We start from the raw sequence: 27,756 nt of genomic DNA on the forward strand, positions 1-27,756 counted from the left end.
TCTAATGTCCTCATTTCTAATCCTGTCTATCCTCGTCACACCCAATGCAAATCTTAGCATCTTTAACTCTGCCACCTCCAGCTCTGTCTCCTGTGCCACCGTCTCCAACCCATATAACAAAGCTGGTCCAAAAGTGTCATTCTAATACTGGCTGAGTATTTTTGATGTTGTGTGTTTTTAGGTTGTAGCGGTGCTACATGAATGGGGACGTCTTAAATGCGTTTTGTGCCGAGTTGCGTCTTTTATAGCGTCGTACCGTTTATATAGTCTGTTGTGTCTGTTTATATGTTTTCCCCCTGAAAACAAACAGGGAAGGAGAATGCTGTGGAACCGCGACCCCTCGTGATAGTTTTCCCTGTCAAACACGTCAATTCCATTTAGGCCATCGCTATTTAAACAAGAGGACGTAAGGAAAAGAAAATCGCTTACAATGCCGACACTTCCCTGAAGAGAAATGAGCCAAGAGAGAGGTGACCGATCCGGGTCACTTTACACCTTTTCCTGCCATTAACACTAGAATTACCAGAGCCTACAAGAAAACTCGTAAATCCGGCCCACCTTAAATCCGTTCGCACCTCTCGTCAGCGTCTTTTGTCCTGTAAATGGGCCAATTAAGACAAGCAGCAAGCAGCTGGCTATTCCATCCCCCCCACCATCGCAGAAAGTTCACAAAGTTCTCCCAGCTCGTTCCTTGTTTGATTATCTGGGAGTGAAGTGCTGCAGTTTTAGAGTGGAAATAATAGATTGTTATTTGGAACACACGCATTTCATGTGTGTTCCGTTTCTACAGTATTCTGTGTAAACACATTGTTAAAACAGAAACTTTTTCATATTTTAGTAATAAATGTTACAAAATGTAGGCATAAACTATATAATGTGTGAGGCCTGAAATCCAAACATCAAATAAACACTTTCACAAAAGGTTCAAGGATAAAACAACAGCTTCTGTGGCGCAGCAGTAAGATTTGCTGAGAGAATAAAAGTGAAAAAAAAGGTAACTTTTACAAGTACAGTACTATAAATGTATATGGTCTGTTACAGACGCAAACCAAATGTATGTGCGTACTATATAATATTGACAATAAGAGCAGCTCACTACTGAAAACATATAGGAGGCAGTCAGGATCGAACCGGGGACTCTTGATTACAAGTCAGCAAATCTTACCGCTACGCCACGAAAGCTGTTGTATTGTCCTTGAAACTTTTGTGAAAGAGTTTATTTAATCTTTATTTAATCTTTGGACTTCAGGCCTCACACATTATATAGTTTATGCCTACATTTATGCCTACATTTATTACTAAAATATGAAAAAGCTTCTGTTTTAACAATGTGTTTACACAGATTACTTGAGAAACGGAACACACATGAAATGCATGTGCTCCAAATAACGATTGATTATTTCGCTCTAAAACTGCAGCACTTCACTCCCAGATAATCAAACAAGGCATGAGCTGGGAGAATTTTGTGAACTTTCTGGGATGGAATTGTAGTCTGCTTGCTGCTTGTCTTAATCTGCACATTTACAGCACAAAAGACGCTGACGGAGAGGTGCGAAAGGATTTAAGGTGGGCCGGATTTACGGGTTTTCTTGTAATTCTAGTGTTAACGCAAGCCATTAACGACTTTGCCATTTCTACGCAAAACTCCGGGGTTCTAGATTATACCAAGGATTATGCAGTGAGACTGTTTTGTTGTCGTTTGGGAGAGGAACTATTCAACAATTTAATTTCAATATAATTTCCGTAGGACACTTTCCAGCTGGGTGTGCCTGGCCGGGACGCCCCCTTCAACACTTGGTCCAGGTGAACAGCCATGAGCTACACACTACTGCTTGGTGGCAACCCCCCTGGGTCGCATTGGGGCCACAGGCATGAGACTTCGGAGCTCAGCCTTGTTGGGCTCCGTGGCCACCGCCAGGAGGAGCTGCATGGCTTCCTGAGCCCGTCTATGCAGCAATGCAGCCACACTCGAAAGTGCAGACAGATGCAGAGTATCAAGCACCTGTAGCACTTCCAGGTGGATTATAAAAGGAACCAGCAGCCACCACTCAAAGAGCCAAAGTCGGGAGTCGGGAGGAGGACGAAGCTGCCCAGGAGGAGTGGTGGTGAAGAGAGTAGTGCGCCTTTTGTTTTGGTTTGTGCTTTTGGGACTGTGCTGTGGCTGAGGGGCACGGGGAAGATGTGTCCCACAGCTGTAGAAAAATACATTTCTTTCATTTTTACGTGTGCCTCCCTGTCTCTTTGTGCCGGGCCTTGCACCTATATAGCGCCTTTACAGATGGGCAAGGTCACATTCACTATTCATCCTCTGCTTAATCTTTTGGACTTTCACGTGTGTTTCTTGTTCTCTGTGTATCTTATTTGTTTCAAGTTCAGTTGTTCAGTGTAGGGACAAGGAAGAGTTGGTGTTGTATATTTATCGATGCACTTTTTATTATTATTACATAGCGCCGGTCACTATTGGGGTTGTGTGTAGTGTGGGAGTTTTGGTGGGAGTGAAATATATATTGTTTTGTTGTTTGTTTCTTTTCACTATCAATATATATACACTGTCCTGATCTCACTATTACATTGTAATAGATATTCACGCAGCTAAACTCCTCCTGGGTTGCATGGTGGTGCAGTGGTAACGCTGCTGCCTCACAGTAGGGAGACCTGGGTTCACTTCCCGTGTCCTCCCTGTGTGAAGTTTGCATGTTCGCACTGTGTCTGTGTGGGTTTCCTCCCACAGTCCAAAGCCATGCAGGTTAGGTGCATTGGTGGTCCTAAATTGTCCCTAGTGTGTGCTTGGTGTGTGTGCGTGCCCTGCGGTGGGCTGGCACCCTGCCCGGGATTTGTTTCCTGCCTTGCACCCTGTGTTGGCTGGGATTGGCTCCAACAGACCCCATGACCCTGCAGTTAGGATATAGCGGGATGGATGGATAAACTCCTCCTTTTATCAACATGACGACTCGGAGACTGACTTGACACAAGGTATACAAATCTCCAGTTTATTAATAAAGAGCAGGTATGACACTACAAGTAAAGTAACATAATATTCAGCATGCAAATAACAAACAGTTTGACAACAGCTTCAAACTATAGGTAGAAGTACAGAAGGGTAACATTTTACAAATATAAACTTACCGGCTATGCCACCATGGGATTAAACAGACCGGATGAACTTCGCTGTATGTGTTTGTGGCAGATACATTTCCTACATCAGGGACGCCCCTCTGTAAGGCGGCTCAGGAAGGACAAACATTACAAAGCATGAATATATGAACACAACAACAGCCCGCAAAATAGAAATGCTCAATAATTAAGCACTTTGCCCATCCCAACAAACATGACATATACATTATTATTTTATATACTGTTTGTTTCTTGATCATTTAACTGTTGATTGGGGAAGTTATTTGGAAGAAGTACGTCTTGTTGAGTCTAACGTTTCCACGGGTCTTGGTGGTGCAGTTTATGTTCCGGATGAGTGAGTCGGCCACTACAAGGTGGGCAGCATGGCGATGTATTTTTTAATATCTCTGGCTTACAGTTTGAACAACAGCGACATTTATTTCTATTGCACATGATCATACAGAGGATGGAACTCAAAATGCTTTACAACCCGACAGTCACATGTAAAGAAAAACAAATTACATTTAGATAAGGGTAATAATGAATAAATGGTACACACAAAATTAAAAAAAATAATGCACGCTGTAAAGGGCCACACACATGGTTGGGCATCCCGTCCGGGACTGGTTCCTTTCCATTAACCAGCCGTAAGACCAATATGACTGAACGATGAAGGGAGGCTTTGTTTCAAAACTGTATACCTACCCAACACACTGGATGGCAGAGCTTTGACACCCATTCCGATACCCGCCATGAATCATGGGACTTGTACTGCAATGAGGCAGCCCTGCTGAGATCTGTGAGTGCCACCAGAGGGTGCTACAGGGAGTTGTGCTCCATGCTTTAGAGAACTTCCGATTGACCCAGAAGTTCTTCCATCAGGTTGTGGCATGGCACAGGAAGTACTGACGGGTCCAAGATAAATGGAGCCACTTGACCTCACTCAATGAGTCAGAGCTGGGAGGACGGGAGGCGACACTCACTGGAGGGAAGATGGAAGGACAAGGAAAGAAAGAGGAAACTATGTTTTTTATCGGTGATTGTGTGACCAAAAAGCTTGTTGTGAGGTATCTCAATACATAATTCGCCAGTCTCCTCACTCACTCATTCACTCACTCACTCACTCACTCACTCATGTCCGTCCGAAGCCGAATGCGCAGTCGCCTTCTGCGCAGCTGCCCGAAAAACCTTACAAGACCGACATCGCGGCAGGCAGCGGATTCACGGCAGTGAAAATTCAAAGAGAAAGGCGACTTCGACCAAAATCCAACCCCAACATTGCGAGAGGTGGCAGATTTACGGCCGCAAAAATTCAAAGAGAAAGACGACTTCGATTAAAACTCTAGAGGCCTGAAAGGCGATTTCGACTACAGCTCAAGGCCTAATTATGTATTCATTCAATACACCTATATCAGGTTTGTGGTGCTTATACTTATTACTATTCCACTCGTGCCCGTTTCATCTTACGTTGTTGAAATGGGCTCTTTGTCTAGTCTTATAATAAAATAAATCTCTACATATAAAAGGCAAAGCCCTCACTGACTCCTCACTAATTCTCCCACTTTCCATATAGGTGGGAAGCTGAAATTTCGTGTGCTCATTCCTTGCAGTGTACTTACAAAAGTTAGGTATGTTTCATATCCTATTGCAACACCCAATGAGGGAAATGGGTGTACCCCCTAAACTGTATATATATATATATATATATATATATATATATATATATATATATATATATGGGGAAACCCCTCCTCACTATTTCTGCGACTTCCATTATATGTAGGAAGCTCAAATTTCCCATGCTCATCCTTTACACTGTACTTACAAGCGTTAAGTATGTTTCATTTCGCGCTGTGCCCCGTAACGAACTTTCGAAAATAACATCTTCTTTTTGGCGGTTCTCACCATTATGCCGTAAGGAACTTTTGGTACTGACCTCTCCTTTTGGTGGTTTCATTCCTTATTTCCATTATCAGATGATTAATATCACGGTAGAGATGCACAAGGGTCCCCCTTCCTTTTTCCTGCACCTACCACGTGGTTGGCACCCTACCTATATACATTAACAACACCCCACACTCATGTGCCTCCTCACTCACTTCCTTACTTTCCTCAGCTGTTCGTCGTGCTCACTGATCCCTTTTTCTTTAGTCCACCACTTCAAGCCTGTTATTGTTCACCTTGCTTCACGTCTTCCTGCTGGTGACGTCTGCCTTTTCATTTAGTTTCTTCACACTCTTAATCCTCCGGCCATGCCTCCGCAGACTGTACTTTTGAAGGTCGGCACACCAATTATGTTACTATGAAACTTACAACCACCAAAACTTTGTAACGGCACCAGGCTTCAGATCAAATCTCTGTGCAAGAACGTCATTGAGGCAACGGTCTTCACTGGAACTGGCTCAGAGGAGACTGGATTTATTTCTCGCATCCGCATCTCATATTCTCTGACCACCCATTCCAATTCAAACACTGGGTCTGCCTCGCTATGACAATAAATAAGTGAGAGGGTCAGACTCTAAAAAAGGTCGCCTTTGACTTGACACAAGATGGCTTCTCACATGGCCAACTGTACATTGTATGCTCAAGAGTGAACTCAGCAGACAGCTTGGTCATTTTACAGCCCAAGGGCGTCGTTTACAAAGAGATCCTTACATCCTAAAAATGTACATTTCTCATACACAACATTTACAATCCTAAATTAAACTCTTTACAATCATCAAATTCACTCTCAATGCTAAAATAAGCCTACGACAATTACATTGACAATTGTGTTACGTTATTTTTAAAATGTTTCCTTTTCTTTTTCATAACTTCTTTAATGCACTACTTCTCCGCTGTGAAGCGCGGGTATGTTGCTAGTAATAATATAAATAATAAATATCGTTATTTGGAACACATGCATTTCATGTGTGTTCCGTGGCTACAAAGATCTATGTAAGTGCAGAATGATAGCAAATGCAAGGCAAGAAATGTTAAACCCATAACTAAAACACAAACATTTGGCATGTTATAGTAATAATGACACTAAGTATATAATGTGTGAAGACTGAAGTCCAAATATCAAACAAACACTTTCACAAAAAGTATAAGTATAACGAAACAAGTACATGTTTATTCAAGAATATAACCGAAGAAAAAGAAATTGGGGTAGGGCAGTGGATTTTTGGTAGTTCTTTGAAATGGTGCATGGCAGATAGATAGATAGATAGATAGATAGATAGATAGATAGATAGATAGATAGATAGATAGATAGATAGATAGATAGATAGATAGATAGATAGATAGATAGATAGATAGATAGATAGATAGATAGATAGATAGATAGATAGATAGAAAAGGCACTCTATGATAGATAGATAGATAGATAGATAGATAGATAGATAGATAGATAGATAGATAGATAGATAGATAGATAGATAGATAGATAGATAGATAGATAGATAGATAGATAGATAGATAGATAGATAAGGCACTCTATGATAGATAGATAGATAGATAGATAGATAGATAGATAGATAGATAGATAGATAGATAGATAGATAGATAGATAGATAGATAGATAGATAGATAGATAAGGCACTCTATGATAGATAGATAGATAGATAGATAGATAGATAGATAGATAGATAGATAGATAGATAGATAGATAGATAGATAGAAAAGGCACTATATGATAGATAGATAGATAGATAGATAGATAGATAGATAGATAGATAGATAGATAGATAGATAGATAGATAGATAGATAGATATTTTTTATTTTTAATGTAAACATTATTTTGCACATTAATAGAACACATCAATACCAATAACAATGTCATTACTCCTCCACTACTCCCCAGTCCCCCCACATTAAGTACACACGTCTGTATTTCGTATTCAGTACTCCACCTAATACTTTGAAAATTTAACATTACAATTTCACACCCGCTCTTCTACGTTATTCCAAATTTATTTTTAGTTGCCCCTCCTCAATAGAGCACAGCACCCCCTTCTCTCCCCACACTTTTTCAAATTCTTCGATATTACACATTGTTTTATAATATGTAAATTCTAGCTTGATTCTCGAAATTACATAAAATTTGAAAATAAACAGTACCTCATCTGGTAATGTACCACACTGTTTATTATTGCGGCTTTTTAAAATGGCTAACTTTGCTTTCCCAAGTAAATAATTTAAAAGTTGAAGTTTTGATTTTGATGTTTTGTTATATTTCATGCCCCAAATAAATCTCTGAACATCAAAAGAAACAGTACATTTTTCACTTATTTTCTGAAAATACACCAACAGAGTTTTCAGTCTTGTACAATATAAAAATAAATGATAAACAGTCTCTTTCTCCCCACAGAAGGCACATTTATCACTCACGTCACTCTGAAGTTTATTTAGAAACACATTTGTTGCGATGACCCGTGTACGACTCTCCATTGTAAATCGCCTGCTCTCTTATTATTAGGGGGTTTATAAAATTCTCTCCATGCTGGCCTGACCTCTGTTTTTACATTTAATTTTTCAGTCCAGGGTGTCATGATGGTGTTTTTTAAATGTGAAAAATGGAAAACTTTGATGCAGTATACATATACATCTTTTTTTGGTAAAGATCGAAAAAAATTATTTTCCTGTTTGTCAAGCCTTAAAATCGAGTCTTCCCTCACAACATTCATGTCCAATTTGGGTTCCACCTCCAAATCAGAAAAACAGCACTCCTCCTCCTCCTCCTCCTCCTCCATCTTGTTATGCACTGAGGTCGAGTTTCCCTGACTGTCTCTTAGCCTGATGAAATCTTTTGCCATAAATGATAATAAATAGTTGACAGTTCTTACTGATCGAATGCCCAGGCTTGAAGCCAACACAGTGGCATCTTTAAAACTCTTGTTGTCCTCATCCAATCACTGAGAAAAAAACACAATGCCACTTTTGATCAAAGTCTTTACAAAACTAATTTTAAAAAGCAGTGGACATGTGAATAAAGAATTAAAAATGAGGGGTTCATTGAAACGTGAAGGGGATTTGGATGGCACTCTCTGAAGAAAGGAGCTCCAAGTCCTTGAAGGATGTCAACATGCAGAGTTGTCCACATGATGTCCACACTTGTCACACACAATGCATTTGGTAGTCAGTGACTGTTTGTGTTCAGTGTCTGTTAGAATGTCCATGTGGTGCTGTTTTGAATGTCAGGTCCAGTCAGGTGCCTTGTGAAGAAAAAATGCCTTTCGGGCAGCAATCTGCATGAGTACCAGTGCCAACGTGTTCCACATCACCCAATTGATCGTCACTATTTCGATCACGTTCATTATCATTAAAATATTCATCTTGCAATAAATCTAGTTGCTTCAAAGGCTCAACAGCTTTATACTTTTTTTCAAAATGTTTATAGCACTACTAGGGGGTTATCCCCTGCTCACTTCGCTCGCCAACCCCATCTCTGCCGCTCACGTTGTGAAGAGGGGGGCTGGACGGACCCCAAGGAGACGCGGTCGCTCCTAAGAAACCCCCTCTTAACGGTGATACAATGGGAAACAAATACAGTTTATTTTTTGCCTCCTCTTTGCTTGATCAGCTGCTGCTGCCGCCGTCCTGCGTGATCTGCATCTTAGCACGGTGCTTCAAACATTTAAAAGCCTGTACAACAGCTCTCCTACTCTTTGTCTTTTATTTATGGCCCCAGGCGTGGTTAAGTCTCTTGGCACAAAGTCTTGTCTCCACATGAGTTCTTTTTTACTTATAATTTAAAAACGGAATAAGAATCTGAAAATCTAACAACATCACATTAAAGTTCAATAAATTCTGAAAAGAATGATACCAAACATATATATGTAGGTTTTAAAATAAGCCCAATTTAAAGAGTGACAAAAAACGTGATATAAAATCATCACACAAAATTGTTGCACTTTTAAGCTTAGGATTTTATATGTAGAGAGTAGCTAATAACAACAGCAGCTCACTACTTATAATGGTAAATGAGGGTAAGACCCGGGATCAAACCGGGAAGAAGAACATCGCATTCCAAGAAAAACACCTGCTACCTCCTGTCAAATTTGGTGGAGGTTCGATCATGCTGTGGGGCTGTGTGGCTAGTTCAGGGACTGGAGCCCTTGTTAAAGTCGAGGGTCCGATGAATTCAACCCAATATCAACAAATTCTTCAGGATAATGTTCAAGCATCAGTCACAAAGTCGAAGTTACGCAGGGGTTGGATATTCCAACAAGACAATGACCCAAAACACAGTTGGAATTCTACAAAGGCATTCATGCAGAGGGAGAAGTACAATGTTCTGGAATGGCCGTCACAGTCCCCTGACTTGAATATCATCGGAAATCTATGGGATGATTTGAAGCAGGCTGTCCATCAAATTAAACTGAACTGGAGAGATTTTGTATGAAGAATGGTCAACAATACTTCCATCCAGAATCCAGATACTCATCAAAGTCTATAGGAGGACAGCATCTTGGAGGTTGTTAGATTTGAAAAGGAGGCTCAACTAAGTATTGATGTCATATCTCTGTTGGGGTGCCCACATTTATGCACCTGTATAATTTTGTGATGATGCATATTGCATCCATCCATCCATCCATTGTCTCCCGTTTATCCGAGGTTGGGTCGCGGGGGCAGCAGCTTGAGCAGAGATGCCCAGACTTCCCTCTCCCTGGCCACTTCTTCTAGCTCTTCCGGGAGAATCCCAAGGCGTTCCTAGGCCAGTCGAGAGACATAGTCCCTCCAGCGTGTCCTAGGTCTTCCCCGGGGCCTCCTCCCGGTTAGACGTGCCCGGAAAACCTCACCAGGGAGGCGTCCAGGAGGCATCCTGATCAGATGCCCGAGCCACCTCATCTGACTCCTCTCGATGTGGAGCAGCAGCGGCTCTACTCTGAGCCCCTCCCGGATGACTGAGCTTCTCACCCTATCTTTAAGGGAAAGCCCAGACACCCTGCGGAGGAAACTCATTTCAGCCGCTTGTATTTGCGATCTCGTTCTTTCGGTCACTACCCATAGTTCATGACCATATGTGAGGGTAGGAACATAGATCGACTGGTAAACTGAGAGCTTCGCCTTACAGCTCAGCTCCTTTTTCACCCGAACAGACCGATGCAGCGCCCGCATTACTGCGGATGCCGCACCGATCCGCCTGTCGATCTCACGCTCCATTCTTCCCTCACTCGTGAACAAGACCCCAAGATACTTGAACTCCTCCACTTGGGGCAGGATCTCGCTACCAACCCTGAGAGGGCACTCCACCCTTTTCCGGCTGAGGACCATGGTCTCGGATTTGGAGGTGCTGATTCTCATCCCAGCCTCTTCACACTCGGCTGCGAACCGATCCAGAGAGAGCTGAAGATCACGGCCTGATGAAGCGAACAGGACAACATCATCTGCAAAAAGCAGTGACCCAATCCTGAGCCCACCAAACCGGACCCCCTCAACGCCCTGGCTGCACCTAGAAATTCTGTCCATAAAAGTTATGAACAGAATCGGTGACAAAGGGCAGCCCTGGCGGAGTCCAACTCTCACTGGAAACGGGTTCGACTTACTGCCGGCAATGCGGACCAAGCTCTGGCACCGATCGTACAGGGACCAAACAGCCCTTATCAGGGGGGCCGGTACCCCATACTCTCGGAGTACCCCCCACAGGATTCCCCGAGGGACACGGTCAAATTCCTTTTCCAAGTCCACAAAACACATGTAGACTGGTTGGGCAAACTCCCATGCACCCTCCAGGACCCTGCTAAGGGTGTAGAGCTGGTCCACTGTTCCGCGACCAGGACGAAAACCACACTGTTCCTCCTGAATCCGAGGCTCGACTATCCGACGGACCCTCCTCTCCAGGACCCCTGAATAGACTTTTCCAGGGAGGCTGAGCAGTGTGATCCCTCTGTAGTTGGAACACACCCTCCGATCTCCCTTCTTAAAGAGGGGGACCACCACCCCGGTCTGCCAATCCAGAGGCACTGTCCCTGATGTCCATGCGATGTTGCAGAGGCGTGTCAACCAAGACAGTCCTACAACATCCAGAGCCTTGAGGAACTCTGGGCGTATCTCATCCACCCCCAGGGCCCTGCCACCAAGGAGTTTTTTGACCACCTCGGTGACCTCAGTCCCAGAGATGGGGTAGCCCACCTCTGAGTCCCCAGGCTCTGCTTCCTCATTGGAAGGCATGTTAATGGGATTGAGGAGGTCTTCGAAGTACTCCCCCCCACCGACCCACAACGTCCCGAGTCGAGGTCAGCAGCGCACCATCCCCACCATATACAGTGTTGACACTGCACTGCTTCCTCTTCCCGAGACGCCGGATGGTGGACCAGAATCTCCTCAAAGCCGTCTGAAAGTCGTTCTCCATGGCCTCCCCAAACTCCTCCCACGCCCGAGTTTTTGCCTCAGCAACCACCAAAGCCGCATTCCGCTTGGCCTGCCGGTACCTATCAGCTGCTTCCAGGGTCCCACAGGACAAAAGGGTGCTGTAGGACTCCTTCTTCAGCTTGACGGCATCCTTCACCGCCGGTGTCCACCAACGGGTTCGGGGATTGCCGCCACGACAGGCACCGACCACCTTACGGCCACAGCTCCGGTCAGCTGCCTCAACAATAGAGGCACGGAACATGGCCCATTCGGACTCAATGTCCCCCACCTCCCTCGGGACGTGGTCGAAGTTCTGCCAGAGGTGGGAGTTGAAGCTACTTCTGACAGGGGGCTCTGCCAGACATTCCCAGCAGACCCTCACAACACGTTTGGGCCTACCAGGCCTGACCGGCATCCTCCCCCACCATCGAAGCCAACTCACCACCAGGTGGTGATCAGTTGACAGCTCCGCCCCTCTCTTCACCCGAGTGTCCAAGACATGTGGCCGCAAGTCCGACGACACGACCACAAAGTCGATCATCGAACTGAGGCCTAGGGTGTCCTGGTGCCAAGTGCACATATGAACACCCCTATGCTTGAACATGGTGTTCGTTATGGACAATCCGTGACGACCACAGAAGTCCAATAACAAAACAACTCTCGGGTTCAGATCGGGGGGCCATTCCTCCCAATCACGCCCTTCCAGGTCTCACTGTCATTGCCCACGTGAGCATTGATACGTGAGCATTGCCCACGTGAGCATATTGCATATTTTCTGTTAATCCAATAAACTTAATGTCACTGCTGAAATCCTACTGTGTCCATAAGGCATGTCAGATATTAAAAGGAAGTTGCTACTTTGAAAGCTCAGCCAATGAGAAACAAAAATCAAAAAAATTAAGAGGGGCTCCCAAACTTTTTCATATGACTGTAATAGAGGAGGCTGATGTCTTCTTTAAATGTTAAACTGTATTGCCATCTTTGTACTTTAATTCACGGTTATCATTCCTGACATTTCTCCATCTTCTCCTTGACTATTTTTCTCCTTTTTACTTAATGTTTCCACTCTGGACAAACCCTTAAAATGAGCCTGACTTAATATGATAAAATAGCAGTAGGCTACACTTGTAACCATGAAATGGGTCTTCCTTGAGGCAAAGCCGTGCCGTTTCCACCCATTCTGAATGTATGTTTTCAACTTGTCTCTTTTACTAAATGACTGAATTCTTGCACACAGCTGCCTACACTTTCTAAAAGAAAATAAAAAGCAAAAAAAAGAGAAAAAAATGACACTCAATTGGAACATCCAGGTGCCAAGCAGCTGGCTTACTCACAGCAAAGCCGTCTAGCTGTTTCAGTCTGCAGGGCGCTGTCACTCAAACACACTCGCTCGTGACCGACGGGCTCACTCGTGCAGAAAAGACAAAGAATTGCCACCATTCATACTTTACTTGTCTGCCGAGGACGGCATGTAGAGTTCACTCAACGTTTTCCTAACCTCCAAACTCAATACCTTCTCCACTTGATGTGTGATCAAATACAATGGCATCAGCCTCAGGGCGAGCTGACCGCAGAATATAAAAGAAGAGCTTACAACATCTAATATCTGCAACAGACAGGGACAAATGTGCTGGTCCACTTACAGCTCATTGAAAAAGTGCTGCACGCCTGCTGAAAAGTCATGACATGAAAAGCAACTGACCCGTGTCTACCTTGCACGCCTTTGATACGTAAAGAAAAGCAAGTGTGACAAGAGATCAAGTGCTGCTTATTCTACAAAGATCTTCAAAAAAAGCCTGGACACATTTATTGGGACCCATGGAATAGATCCTAAATAACTGGATTTGAGAGATTTGTCAAACTCGCCATTTTCTTCCATTTCTATCACAAACGTGTCTATCCAATTGTTCAATCGGTCATTCAGCCAATGTGAATGGAGAAAAATCGTCACTCTGCTGTTTGGTGTCATTGTGTGTCCCACACTGAGCATGGACCAGAGAAAGCAAAGGAGAGAGCTGTCTGAGGAGATCAGAAAGAAAATGATAGACAAGCATGTGAAAGACAAAGGTTAGAAGACCACCATCTCCAAGCGGCTTGATGTTCCTGTGACAACACTTGCAAATATTATGAAGATGTTTAAGGTCCATGAGATTGTAGCCAACCTCCCAAGAGGAAAATCGACCCCATAATGAGCAGAAGTGAGAATGGCCAAGGACAACTTCCAAAGAGATCCAAGCTGAATTCCAAGGTCAAAGTCCATTAGTGTTGCTTTTTAAGTGACAGTGGGCACAATGGAAGAAGACCCCAGGAGGACTCCACTGTAAGAAAGCCAGACTGGAATTTGCTGAAATGCATATTGACAAGCCACACTGCTTCTGGAAGAATGTCCTTTGGACAGATGAGACAAAACTGGAGCTTTTTGGCAAGTCACATCAGCTCTATTTCCACAGATGAAGAAATTAAGCTTTCAAAGAAAAGAACACCATAGCTACTGTGAAACATGGAGGAGGCTCGGTGATGTCTTGGGGCTGCTTTGCTGTGTCTGGCATGGGGTGTCTTGAGTCTGTGCGAGGAACAATGAAATCTCAAAACTATTATGACATTCTGGAGTGAAACGTCCTGCCCGGTGTCAGACAGCTCTGTCTCAGTTGCTGGTCATAGATATTCTTCTTCTTTCGGCTGCTCCCGTTAGGGGTCACACCAGCAGATCATCTTGTTCCATCTCTTCCTGTCCTTGTCATCTTGCTCTGTTACACCCATCACCTGCATGTCCTCTCTCACCACATCCATAAACCTTCTCTTAGGCCTTCCTCTTTTCCTCTTCCTTGGCAGCTCTATCCTTAGCACCCTTCTCCCAATATACCCAGCATCTCTTCTCTGCAACGCAATCTCACCTCTCTGACTTTGTCTCCAAGCCTTCCAATCTGAGTTGACCCTCTAATATCCTCATTTCTAATCCTGTCCATCCTCGTCACACCCAATGCAAATCTTAGCATCTTTAACTCTGCCACCTCCAGCTCTGTATCCGTCTCTAGTTTTTTGGTTAGTGTCACTGTCTCGAACCCATATAAGATTGATTTAAATCAATCAAACATCAATGGTGTGGACCACCAGCCACCTCCGACCTGACACAGACAGGCAGAGACACAAGTCCACGACACAACACACGTTTATTTTCCTACGTGGGAAACGCTTTCTCTTGTTTCCCACCTCACAGGACAGTTACAATAAGCACAGTCCACAGCACTTTCTCTTCCTTCTCGTCTTTCTCTCTCTTTGTCTCCCTTCTTCCCGACTCTGGCTTATCAAGTAGTGGTTGCTGGCTCCATTTATAAGGCACCCGGAAGTGCTCCAGGGTGTTCGTTGACCTACTTCCGGCAGCACTTGGTGGGAGTGCTCCAACCAAGGGCTCAGCAGTAGTTGCAACACCCCCTGGCGGCACCCACAAACCCCTAAAGGGCTGCACCAACTCCCATGGAGCCCTGCGGGAGTCCAGGTCACTGCTGCAACCCAGGGGGGCTGCCACTTATTGCTTTGGGGGAGATAATGCTCAGGATACACTCCCTACCCTCATCCTTCCAATGCAGAGGAACCCCGGCCGAGCAAGGGCCCCAGCCATATGCCACAATGGAAAGAACTGAAACATGCAGTCTGAAGAAGACTCCCTTCAAACCTGACCCAGCTGGAGCAGTTTTCTCAGGACAAGCGGGCCAAAAAACCTGTGGACAGGTTCAAGAAGACTTGTGGAGAGCTCCAGGAATCACTTCTGTGCAGTGATTGCAAACTCTAAAGGTTGGGCAACAAAATATTAGGCAAGGGGTCCCATCATTTTTGTTCAAGCCTTTTTCATTTGTGTTATTCTTTGAAATATAAAGTGGGATCAAATTTGAAAGCAAAGTCTGAGTTTTTATAATTACGGAATAAACAATGATGGGTGTCACTTACTTTGATCAGTTTCAAGTTAGTTCCCCGACAATTGTTGGGGGTCTTCCTTTTTTCTTGGAGGGGTAAAAACATATTTGTCCACATCGATATGCTTGGGTAAAGAAGAGAAAATGATCAGTTGTTGCCAAATTTGAAACACAAATGAGGCCGAGGCTTTTTGTCTTGTCACATCCAAAATGGCGTCCTCTGACCTGACAGACCATTGATTGTAACGTAGACTGAAATTTGCAAATAGGAGCAACATTGGGCTAGCAATGAAGGAGAGAAAATAAAGCTTTAGTCGTACAGTACCCCCTTCCAAAAGTTATTGGAACAGCAAGGCCGATGAATTTGTTTTTGCATGGCTCTTGCAGACATTTGAGTTGTGAGATCAAAAGATGAAGATGAGAAGTGAAATCGGAGTTTGCTGTGATGTGAGATTTTGCATATAAGCTGATAAATATTTTGTATGTCTTTATTTGTAATTTAGGCAAAGCAATGTAATTTAGTATTACTTTGGTGAGAGGCATTCGTGTTTGCCCCCCTTTTACGACTGAGTTTCTTTGAATTTTACGACAGAGTTTGGGTGTGCTTTAAACCAGTCTGGCGAGTGTTTCTCTGCTAAAGTCTTTCAACCCCCCGCAAGGAAGCCAGGTTACTTTAACATATGGTCTTGGGGGGGGGGGTGGCAGGTTTAAAGATGTTGTATTCCCCCATTGGTCTGAAGTATGGCTGTCTGGAATTGGCTTGGATCAGACGCTTTTAAGTATCATGATGTCCTATTGGCTTTAGGGGTTGGACAGAGAATCAATAAATCTGCTTGCGCAACCACATTCTCTCTCTCTTACTAACCAACAACTGATGAAGACCATCACACCATGAACTGAAAGGACAACACAATGGAGACCACAGTTTAGCAACCATATTTGAACAGGCATACGGCCTGTTCTGAAGAAAGCTGCATGATGCTTTAACTAGAGACATTTTAAATAACTACAAGTCTGTGTGCCGCCTGAAACTACACATCACCATTTAATCAGGCTGTATGGTTGCCAATATTCAAATGTACTTTATATATTGTTATTATTTATGAATATTACCAATAATACATTGTTTTATGTGTAACTTAATTCCTGCTTGTCTTTTTACTACATCTAATTGTCTATAGATCAAGAAGGGAAGGTGGGGATAAGTTATATACTGTAATATCTTATAAACAGTGGTACGTCTGTGAGATTTGAGGCGTTCTGACAAAGGCTACATATCAATAATACAATAGGGGAAAGTAGAGCAATATATTACTCTACCAAGACAAAACAGAGTTTTAGCTTTTATTCCCTGGTATTTACATCTTGATGCATTAAACAACGTAGGACAGAGCCCATTTTGTATCAACCCACCCGGGTTTTTCCAAGTAAGCAAAAATATCGGAATATGAAGAGTGACAGGTGTTTCTTGTTCCCCAGGAATGTCAGATAAGTTTGAATGTTGGATCATGGGTGGCGCAGTGGTAGCGCTGCTGCCTCGCAGTTAGGAGACCCAGGTTCGCATCCCGGGTCCTCCCTGCGTGGAGTTTGCATGTTCTCCCCGTGTCTGCGTGGGTTTCCTCTGGGTGCTCCAGTTTCCTCCCACAGTCCAAAGACATGCAGGTTAGGTGGATTGGCGATTCTAAATTGGCCCTAGTGTGTGCTTGGTTTGTGTGTGTCCTGTGGTGGGTTGGCACCCTGCCCGGGATTGGTTCCTGCCCTGTGTTGGCTGGGATTGGCTCCAGCAGACCCCCGTGACCCTGTGTTCAGATTCAGCGGGTTGGAAAATGGATGGACGGATGGATCATGAAGTAGCCCTGGATGTCTACTAAGGTTTGGCTTTCACCTGCGAAGTCTGCATTTGTAGTTAAGGAGGTTTAGACCAACATTCCATGCCATTTTTTTCAGACTTTGTCTTTGGTTTACATGTTGGTTCAGACGCAGAATGGTTATCTTTGTGGGTTACACCTCATCTTTCATCAAAAAGGAAATCTTATTCAAACATCCCAGTCAAAGCCAAACAAGAGTCTTAACACTAATGACACTACTACTAACAACAACAACATTTATCTCTATATCACATTTTCATACAAATGATGGAGCTCAAAGTGCTTTACAGGATGAAGAAAGAGAAAAAAGACAAAATATATAAGAAAATAATTAGGCAATACTAATTAACATAGAATAAAAGTGAGGTCTGATGGCCAGGGAGGACAGAAAAAACAAAGAAAAACACTCGAGACAGCTGGAGAAAAAAAATAAAATCTGCAGGGGTTCCGAGGCCACGTGACCACCCAGCCCCCTCTAGGCATTCTACCTGACATCAACAACCTCAATCAGTCCTCATGGTATTCAGGGTTCACATGGAAGAACTTGATAATGACGGTTATGTAGACTTCTGGCCTTTAATCCATCAATGTAAGGACATCACGGTGCTTTGACCAGGTGGTGGTGGTGCAGATCAACACCACAGAAAACCAGAAAAAGAACAGAAGAGAAAGTAGGGGTTAGTACGGATTATGGAGCCACCATGAATAATAATGATAATTAAATGAATATACCGAGCATCAGGATTAAACAAAAATGAAGCTATGAGAAAGCCATGTTAAAGTAATGAGCTTTTAGCACATCGTCCAGGTGTTTACTGCGAATAAGTGGTGCCTGAAGTGGCTCCCTGAAGCACATTGAGCAGTGAGAAAAAGCGTTATATAAATAAATATAAAGAATTATTATTAATTATTAGCACAAATAACAACAGCGAGAAACCTCTTTTGATGTAAACTTGGATGATCAGGAAGTGCACGTCGCCCACCTTTTAACCCGTCAAGATGATGACATCAGGGCCGCACACCTCCAAGTGCAGCTGAATAGCAACACTATAACACTATACAGTGCATCCAGAAAGTATTCACAGCGCATCACTTTTTCCACATTTTGTTATGTTACCGCCTTATTCCAAAATGGATTAAATTCATTTTTTTCCTCAGAATTCTACACACAACACCCCATAATGACAACGTGAAAAAAGTTTACTTGAGGTTTTTGCAAATTTATTAAAAATAAAAAGACTGAGAAATCCCATGTACATAAGTATTCACAGCCTTTGCTCAATACTTTGTCGATGCCCCTTTGGCAGCAATTCCAGCCTCAAGTCTTGTTGAATATGATGCCACAAGCTTGGCACACCTATCCTTGGCCAGTTTCGCCCATTCCTCTGTGCAGCACCTCTCAAGCTCCATCAGGTTGGATGGGAAGCGTCGGTGCACAGCCATTTTAAGATCTCTCCAGAGATGTGCAATCGGATTCAAGTCTGGGCTCTGGCTGGGCCACTCAAGGACATTCACAGAGTTGTCCTGAAGCCACTCCTTTGATATCTTGGCTGTGTGCTTAGGGTCGTTGTCCTGCTGAAAGATGAACCGTCGCCCCAGCCTGAGGTCAAGAGCGCTCTGGAGCAGGTTTTCATCCAGGATGTCTCTGTACATTGCTGCAGTCATCTTTCCCTTTATCCTGACTAGTCTCCCAGTTCCTGCCACTGAAAAACATCCCCACAGCATGATGCTACCACCACCATGCTTCACTGTAGGGATGGTATTGGCTTGGTGATGAGCAGTGCCTGGTTTCCTCCAAACGTGACGCCTGGCATTCACACCAAAGAGTTCAATATTTGTCTCATCAGAAGAGAGAATTTTCTTTCTTATGGTCTGAGAGTCCTTCAGGTGCCTTTTGGCAAACTCCAGGCGGGCTGCCATGTGCCTTTTACTAAGGAGTGGCTTCCGTCTGGCCACTCTACCATACAGGCCTGATTGGTGGATTCCTGCAGAGATGGTTGTCCTTCTGGAAGGTTCTCCTCTCTCCACAGAGGACCTCTGGAGCTCTGACAGAGTGACCATCGGGTTCTTGGTCACCTCCTTGACTAAGGCCCTTCTCCCCTGATCGCTCAGTTTAGATGGCCGGCCAGCTCTAGGAAGAGTCCTGGTGGTTTCGAACTTCTTCCACTTACAGATGATGGAGGCCACTGTGCTCATTGGGACCTTCAAAGCAGCAGAAATTTTTCTGTAGCCTTCCCCAGATTTGTGCCTCGAGACAATCCTGTCTCGGAGGTCTACAGACAATTCCTTTGACTTCATGCTTGGTTTGTGCTCTGACATGAACTGTCAACTGTGGGACCTTCTATAGACAGATGTGTGCCTTTCCAAATCATGTCCAGTCAACTGAATTTACCACAGGTGGACTCCAATGAAGCTGCAGAAACATCTCAAGGATGATCAGGGGAAACAGGATGCACCTGAGCTCAATTTTGAGCTTCATGGCAAAGGCTGTGAATACTTATGGACATGGGATTTCTCAATTTTTTTATTTTTAATAAATTTGCACAAATCTCAAGTAAACTTTTTTCACGTTGTCATTATGGGGTGTTGTGTGTAGAATTCTGAGGAAAAAAATGAATTTAATCCATTTTGGAATAAGGCTGTAACATAACAAAATGTGGACAAAGTGATGCGCTGTGAATACTTTCCGGATGCACTGTAGCTGCTCAGTGTGGCAATGTGCATGAAAACCAAGATGGTGCTGGAAAAAGACATCAAAAAAGCAAAAAAAAAAAAAAATCATACATTTTTTAAAATGACATTCCAGCAAGAAAAAAAAATAATGGAATTGAATTCTGTGACTCCAAAACCTATAGATGCAAATAAGAAGAGAGAAAGGTTTAGAATAAATTAATTATAAATGCCAATCATAATGCTCTACAGTTGTTGTATGCCCCGTCCCCCATATTGTGAAGTGATTTGTGATGGGACTTGTTTGTTATGGGTAGTGTGAGGAAAGATTGTGTCAAAAAAATATATATATTGAGCCTCAAGGGAACAGGAGAGGGTGGCACAGGTGGCGCAGTGGGTAGCGCTGCTGTCTCACTGTTAGGAGACTTGGATTTGCTTCCCAGGTCCTCCCTGCGTGGAGCTTGCATGTTCAATGTCATGACATATAATGTTGTCTCATGTCACATCATATTATAGTGCTGTCTCCTATGTCATCTCAAGTGATGTCATGCCAAGTCATTTTATATGATATTCTGTCTTGTTATGTCATGCTATGTTATTTTATGTGTTATTGTCTTGTATTTTATGTGATTTTATTTGATGTTTTATCATGTCATGGCATTGTGTGGTGTGCGACGTCATATCATCTCTCTATTATAAAAAAAAATCCTGGAAGGAGACAAAACGTGATTGTCTCAGAGACACTTTCACGTCCCGCGAGACGAGTATTCGTGCCAAGTGATGTAACCACACCCAGGGCCGGAAGCCCCTCGACACAAGAGATTATGCAAAGAGATTTGGAAAAGTCCTGCGTGATTACGTCAGACACATTTCTGGTAGAAAGAAAGAAATGATATTCACTCACGGGCAGTTATATGTTGCGTTGTCACGATGTAATTCCAAACACGGAATCCAAATTCAATGCAATATTGACGAAAAGGTAAAAGCGAAATGAGATCAAATATATTGACATAGGAAATATGACAGAAGTGCGCCATGCGAAATGCAGATCACGCAGCACGGTAGCAGCAGCAAGTCAGCAGCTGATCGAGCAAAGAGGAGGTAAAGAAAAACTGTATTTGTTTCCCATTGTATCACCGTTTAAGAGGGGGTGCGTTCAGCCCCCCTCTTCACAATGTGAGAGGCAGAGATGCAAAGTTGTTGGTGCATAGCGCAGGCAGGGTGGGGACTGGGGGGTGTGGGCAAGTGAAGCAAGCAGGGGCCCCCTAATACAGGGTCAGGCAGAAAGGACGGACGTCTTTGAAATGGCTAGAACTCACCACTAGATGGAGTGACAGATGTGCGGTAGGTGGCGTTAGGTTCACGAAGTCTTAGCATTTTTTTATTTTCTTTTTAGTTGAAGCCATGGAGCTGTGGACGATAGAACACTGCGTTTTTGCGTACGACTGTTTTGTCAAGAGCAACCAATCTATTACCGCAGTTCAGAGTGAGTTTCGTTGCCATTTCAATATCCACAGAAATAAAACTGTTCCTGCTCGGAACACTATCCTACGTTGGGTTAAAGCACTTTGTACACGAAGTACACTAATGAACAAAAGACCACCGGGGGCTACACAAATGGCACGTACCCCTGAAAATGTAGAAAGCGTACGACTAGCCCTGCTGTGCAGTCCAAGTCGATCTGCTCGGAAGCATTCTTCTGAACTTGGCTTCAGTAATCGTTCGGAGCGCTATATCGAGATGATAAACAACTTCTTTTTACCTGAATTACGACAAAAACATATTCCCATCCGGCGTGTGTGGTTTCAACAGGATGGGGCGACAACCCACACAGCTAGAGCATCAATGGATGTTATTCGCCCTCTCTTCCCTGGTCACCTCATTTCCAGGTTTGGTGACATTCATTGGCCTCCTCTGTCCCCTGACTTATCCATGTGTGATTATTTCTTGTGGGGTCACCTCAAGGCACATGTATACGAGCATAAGCCCCGTACATTGGAGGAACTGAAGGAAGCCATTCGCGTGGAAGTCGCCCAAATCGACAGAGCGATGTTGAAAAGAGTGGAGGCCAACTTCCATAAACGCCTTCAGAAATGCATCTGTGATAACGGACACCACATGGGAGATGTTGTTTTCCACACTCGATTTTGTCAAATGCTATTTCAATATGAACGCAAATCTTTCAATACATTTCTTTGTAAGAAAAAATTAACAATTTTGTGATTTTGTAAAAAACGTCCGTCCTTTCTGCCTCACCTTGTATTATATAAAATCAAGCCATGTCTTATGTTATGTTATATTAACTCATGTCAAATAATGGTATATTATTTTATGTTATAACATTGTCATGTTTTATGATGTGGTCTTATGTCATATTATATTACATTATGTATATTATGGTATATGGTATATCATGTCATCCAATCTCTTTTGTTATGTCACCTCATGTTGTATGTTATGTTATGTAATCACAAGTGATGTCATGCCAAGTCATTTTCTGTTATGTTCTGTCTTGTTATGTCATGCTATGTTATTTTTTGTGTTACGGTGTTGTATGTTATTTTATATCTTTTGCTATATTATGTCATTTTGATGTGATATCATGTCATCTTATATAATGGTACTGTGTATTGTGGCATGTAATCTTCTTCATCTTTCAGCTGCTCCCGTTAGGGGTTGCCACAGCAGATCATCTTCTTCCATATCTTTCTGTCCTCATCATCTTGTTCTGTTACACCCATCACCTGCATGTCCTCTCTCACCACATCCATAAACCTTCGCTTAGATAGATAGATAGATAGATAGATAGATAGATAGATAGATAGATAGATAGATAGATAGATAGATAGATAGATAGATAGATAGATAGATAGATAGATAGATAGATAGATAGATAGATAGATAGATAGATAGATAGATAGATAGATAGATACTTTATTAATCCCAATAGGCCTTCCTCTTCTCCTCTTACTTGGCAGCTCTATCCTTAGCACCCTTCTCTCAGTATACCCATAATCTCTCCTCTGCACATGTCCAAAACAACATAATCTCGCCTCTCTGACTTTGTCTCCCAACCTGAGCTGACCCCTCTAATGTCCTCATTTCTAATCCTGCCCATCCTTGTCACACCCAATGCAAATCTTAGCATCTTTAACTCTGCCACCTCCAGCTCTGTCTCCTGCTTTCTGGCCAGTGCCACCGTCTCCAACTCATATAACATGGCTGGTCTCCTTACCGTCCTGTAGACCTTCCCTTTAACTTTTGCTGATACCCGTCTATCACAAATCACTCCTGACACTGTTCTCCACCCTGCCTGCACTCTCTTTTTCACCTCTCTTCCACAATCCCCATTACTCTGTACTGTTGATCCCAAGTATTTAAACGCATCCACTATTGTGTCATGTAATATCATATCATATTACTGTATATCATGTCATGTCTTATTTTATTTTATGTTATGTTATGTTCTGTTCTGTTATGTTACCCCTATGACCCTGCTCTGTATTAATTGGGTTTAGAAAATAGCATTATATAGTATAGTACGTTTTGTTATTTTATTGTTTCTTAATTTATGTCATATCGTCTCCTGTGTGTTATGCTAAGCTTTTATATTATATCATGTCATGCTATAGTATTGTGTGTTATGTTATTTTAAATAATCTCATTTTATGTTATGTTATGTTATGTTATGTTATGTTATGTTATGTTATGTTATGTTATGTTATGTTATGTTATGTTATTTCCAGAGGAGAAGGCAGCTAGAATCCTGCAGTATAATGAAACTGCCGGCTGGACACTGTGGTGAATGCAGAAGCCAGTGATAGATTTTCTTGTCAGTCAGGTCGGCTCTCTGTGGATGTTTGGCTGTGTGGTACCCTCAAACCTGACAGAGTGATGGGGGCAAAAATGAAGGTCTACTGGGAATTGAGCTGCAAGGTGATTGCAGTTATCACTTCAGCACAGAGACCACAGGCCTAAATGGAGGATTAGGTCCATTTTCAGCCGGCCAATAAAACCACAGCAGACAAAAGCACACAGAGATGACAGGTGCCACCCTTGCCAGTTAATAAATCCATGAATGCAGTGAGCGCTCCAATCCCCATCATTTCCTGGCACCTCGGCTTAGAGATGGAGAAGGGATCGTTACTATGATGATAGCAATGCAAATATACATTATCCAAAAAACAGCTTCAAACATGGCTGGTAGTTCTTTCAGGTATTATGTTTTGCTAATGGCAAATTGAAGGTTCAGGTTTAACTAATGTGAGGAAAAGGGGGCTTTTTAGGTTTGCCAGCACAATAGACAACCATTAAACAAACAAGAGTTTGGTTTGTACCATTGCCTCATATTCTTCTGGCTTCAAATTCTGGCCTGTATGAAATGTACAAGCTGTCTCTCAGTCTCAATGCGTGTGTGCAGACTAAATGAACTAACTGTTAATTGACTCTGCATGAGCGAGTGTTAGTTGGACCTGTCCAGGAACAGACTGGGATCCTGTCCAAGGCTGGATTCCTTTATAGTAGTCAATACTGGAAGGAAAAAGCCTTAAAAATATCTTATTGGTTTCAAGGAATCATAATTATCAACAAACTCAGTTTAATGTTGTCCACTGGTTACATGTTACCTCCGTAAATGATATGCTTGGGGACTGTCATCTGACCCAAATTGTCACTTTTGCTCCAAGAACACCTCAGGTACATTAATGCAAAGTTTTGAGACTGACCTTCTGTGGTATGTTTTCATCTGAGTTTTCTGATTTTCTTACTTCCATATTAGCTTTCCCATCCTTCCCCACATTTTCCCACTTTCAGACTTTTCCTCATTTGATTTATCTCTTATCCAGCAGGGGCTGTTTGATTTAGGGACAATCGCAATTAAAATTGTTCTTTCCTTGCCTCTTGTGGGAAATCTCCTGCTTATTTTCCTCTTTAGGTCTAGAAATCTTCCTTTCCTAATCTGATGTGTCAGCAGTGAGGATTAATGGAGCATCAAGCTCTTTTATTGACAAATGGACGGATATGGTAGGAGCTGGTCCGAGCACAGATACACTCAAGTCAAAGTTCTTAGTTTTTCTTCATCTTCTTAAGGCTTGATGCTGTGCTGTTCCCTCACTTGCTGGTCCTCATGGGCTCCTTTATTGTTTTGTTATCTCTGTCGATTGTAATGTAGCAGGGTTTAGTTGTGGAATGGGGGGAGACAGGCTGAGCCTGGGGTTTTACCTTTTTGTATTTCCGGTCTGAAGGGCTTAAGTTCCCCTTTAAATTGTTTGCTTTGTATTTCAATTAAAAAAATGTCCCTCCAATGAGATGCAAGAACCTGTAGGAAAGACAGCAGACTCCATCAATCAGGTGTTTATGGTAGACTGGCTGGACGGAAGCAGCTCTTGATGTAAAAGCATATGACAGCTCGGTTGGAGTTTGTCAAAGGGCATTTAAAGATTCTGTAGTCCGATGAGACAAAAATTAAACTCTTTGGGCAAAACTCAAAGCACTATGTCTGGCAAAGACCAGGGGCTGCTCATCACCTGCCTTGTGCCAATGTCTACAGTGAAGCTTGGTGTTGGCATCATGTTAATAGGGGGCTTTACTGTGAGACTGGTCTATCTATCTATCTATCTATCTATCTATCTATCTATCTATCTATCTATCTATCTATCTATCTATCTATCTATCTATCTATCTATCTATCTATCTATCTATCTATCTATCTATCTATCTATCTATCTATCTATCTATCTATCTATCTATCTATCTATCTATCTATCTATCTATCTATCTATCTATCATGCTTTCTTTCTTTCATGCTAGTTTGCTTTTCACCTATGACTGTGTAGTAAAGCATGATGTCATCAGCATTATCAAGTTTGTGGATGACACCACTGTGATTGACCTCCTCAGTGACAATGATAAATGGGTGCCTACAGGAGGGTGATAAAAGACCTGACTATATGGGGCCGCATCAACAACCTCTCCCTGAATCTCAGGAAGACAAAGGAGGTCGTTGTTGAGTTCAGAAACAACCCATGCAGTCACACCACACTTCACTTCACTCCAAATCAATGGCTTCCACCCCTACCTCCCCTACAGACAGTTAGCAGCTTCAGGTTCCGGGGTGTCCAGATCCCCAACTGCCTTTTGTGGTTTGTCAGCACCACCTGCATCCTCAGAAAGGCTTGTGTTTGGAGGTTAAGGTTTTAGAGTGGGAGCCAAAACACTAGTGAACGTCTACTGCTGCACTATTGAAAGTATCCTAACCAGATGCATCACAGCGTGTCTTGAGAATCGCTGCATTGGGGCATTGGGATTCACATTCAGACCACAGGGTAAGCACACCCTGCTGGCAATACCAACACCTCTACCATCAGCAACCCAAGCTTTTCCTAGATGGTCTCTCATCCAAGTACTGGCACACTTAGCTTCAGGTGGGAGGCCTCTTCTGAAGTGCAGGTGGTATGGCTGCCAACAATCATAACATGCTATTCATTTAGGTCATTTAAGTTTAACACATCTTTGTTTCCGTCACTAGAATAGATGATACAGAGCATTTACAAATTTTCTGTGAGGGTTTAAGAATTGTCAACCAACAACAACAACAAGAATAACATTTATTTATATAACACATTTTCATACAAATAATGTAGCTCAAAGTGCTTTACATGAAGAAGAAAGAAACAAAAGGCAAAGTAAGATATGGCAACCATCCCCCATATCCTTAATTTAATAAAACAAATAAAAATGAAAGTGGATGCAATGCCCTCGTGGATAAGACAGTCGACTGTAAACCCTGGAGCTATTGATTCCAGCTGTATTGCTCGTACCAGCAAGTCACTTAACCCGGCTGTGGATATTTAGAAGCAATTCAGCCATTCCTTTAAAGCACCTTGGGATTTTCTTCGAAATGTTATGATGCTTCTTTTCTTCTACAATTCCATCTTCTTTTTTTCTGAACTTTCTTAAGGCCTTCTTTGAAACTTTGTGGCATTCTTGGCTCCTGCCTTGCTGACCTGGGGACTCCTTCAGAGAGACCCTTGGTATCCGATGGACATTTTCTTGGAACACAATTCATGGAACAGATTTGTTTCTCGGGGTGCCATGTTTATTTGTTTCTGTTTGGTTTTGTAAGGTCGATCAAGAGGTTACATGTGTGGGCCACGGGGCCCCCACTTAGTGCTTAAGAGGTCAAGCTGTAAGTCATAAGTTTAACTCTTCAGTATAGACCAGGCGTCCCCAACCCCCGGGCCGCAGCCGTCTGACAGCCGGGCTGCGAGAAAACTGCCGGCAATGGAGACTCACTCAGACTTTTCAGAACGCTTGGCGGGTGGGCTTTGCAGTGGCGCAGAGAGAGCAGAGAGAGACCGAGGTGAGAGAGTATTACAACAAAGTATTTTTATGGTCCCAACAGTTTCCCCATATGACATGAGTCTATAGAAATCGCGTTACTACGAAGTACATACAGCAGATACTTTCATTACAACGAAGTGACCTTGAAATGCGTGAACGAATCATCCACAGAGCAGTTAGATCTGTGGTCGCAGCTCAGTTATGCACATTTGCACAACGATTCACAAACAGAAACAATGTAAAAAAAAATTCTTTCTTCGAACTTTCCTCGTACTGTTTTTTTTTTTTTTGCTGTTTTTGTTTTCTTTGGTTTTCAGTGATACATTTTGCTTATTGCTTGTCAACATTTGAAAAATATCCATTGGAATTTAACTCATTGTCACCCTCCTATAGAAACGGCACACACGAAAAAAACGATAACAGTGTTAATGTTTGTGATGTGCAATCTGTTGGAATGGCAAATGCAAAGCTTATGTCTTTGTTATATGCAAAAAAAGAAGAAAAATCTCAGGTTGCA

The 27,756-nt window shown here is 42.9% G+C and overlaps 1 protein-coding gene across 6 annotated transcripts in view; it reads left to right on the forward strand.

The window, feature by feature from the left end:
* Positions 1–27,756, forward strand: part of LOC114653202 (RNA-binding Raly-like protein) — a 1,200,559-nt gene that overhangs the window by 610,931 nt on the left and 561,872 nt on the right. The gene's annotated exons all lie outside the window — the stretch shown is intronic.

This window comes from Erpetoichthys calabaricus, chromosome 6, assembly GCF_900747795.2.
Source record: "Erpetoichthys calabaricus chromosome 6, fErpCal1.3, whole genome shotgun sequence".
Taxonomy (NCBI): domain Eukaryota; kingdom Metazoa; phylum Chordata; class Cladistia; order Polypteriformes; family Polypteridae; genus Erpetoichthys; species Erpetoichthys calabaricus.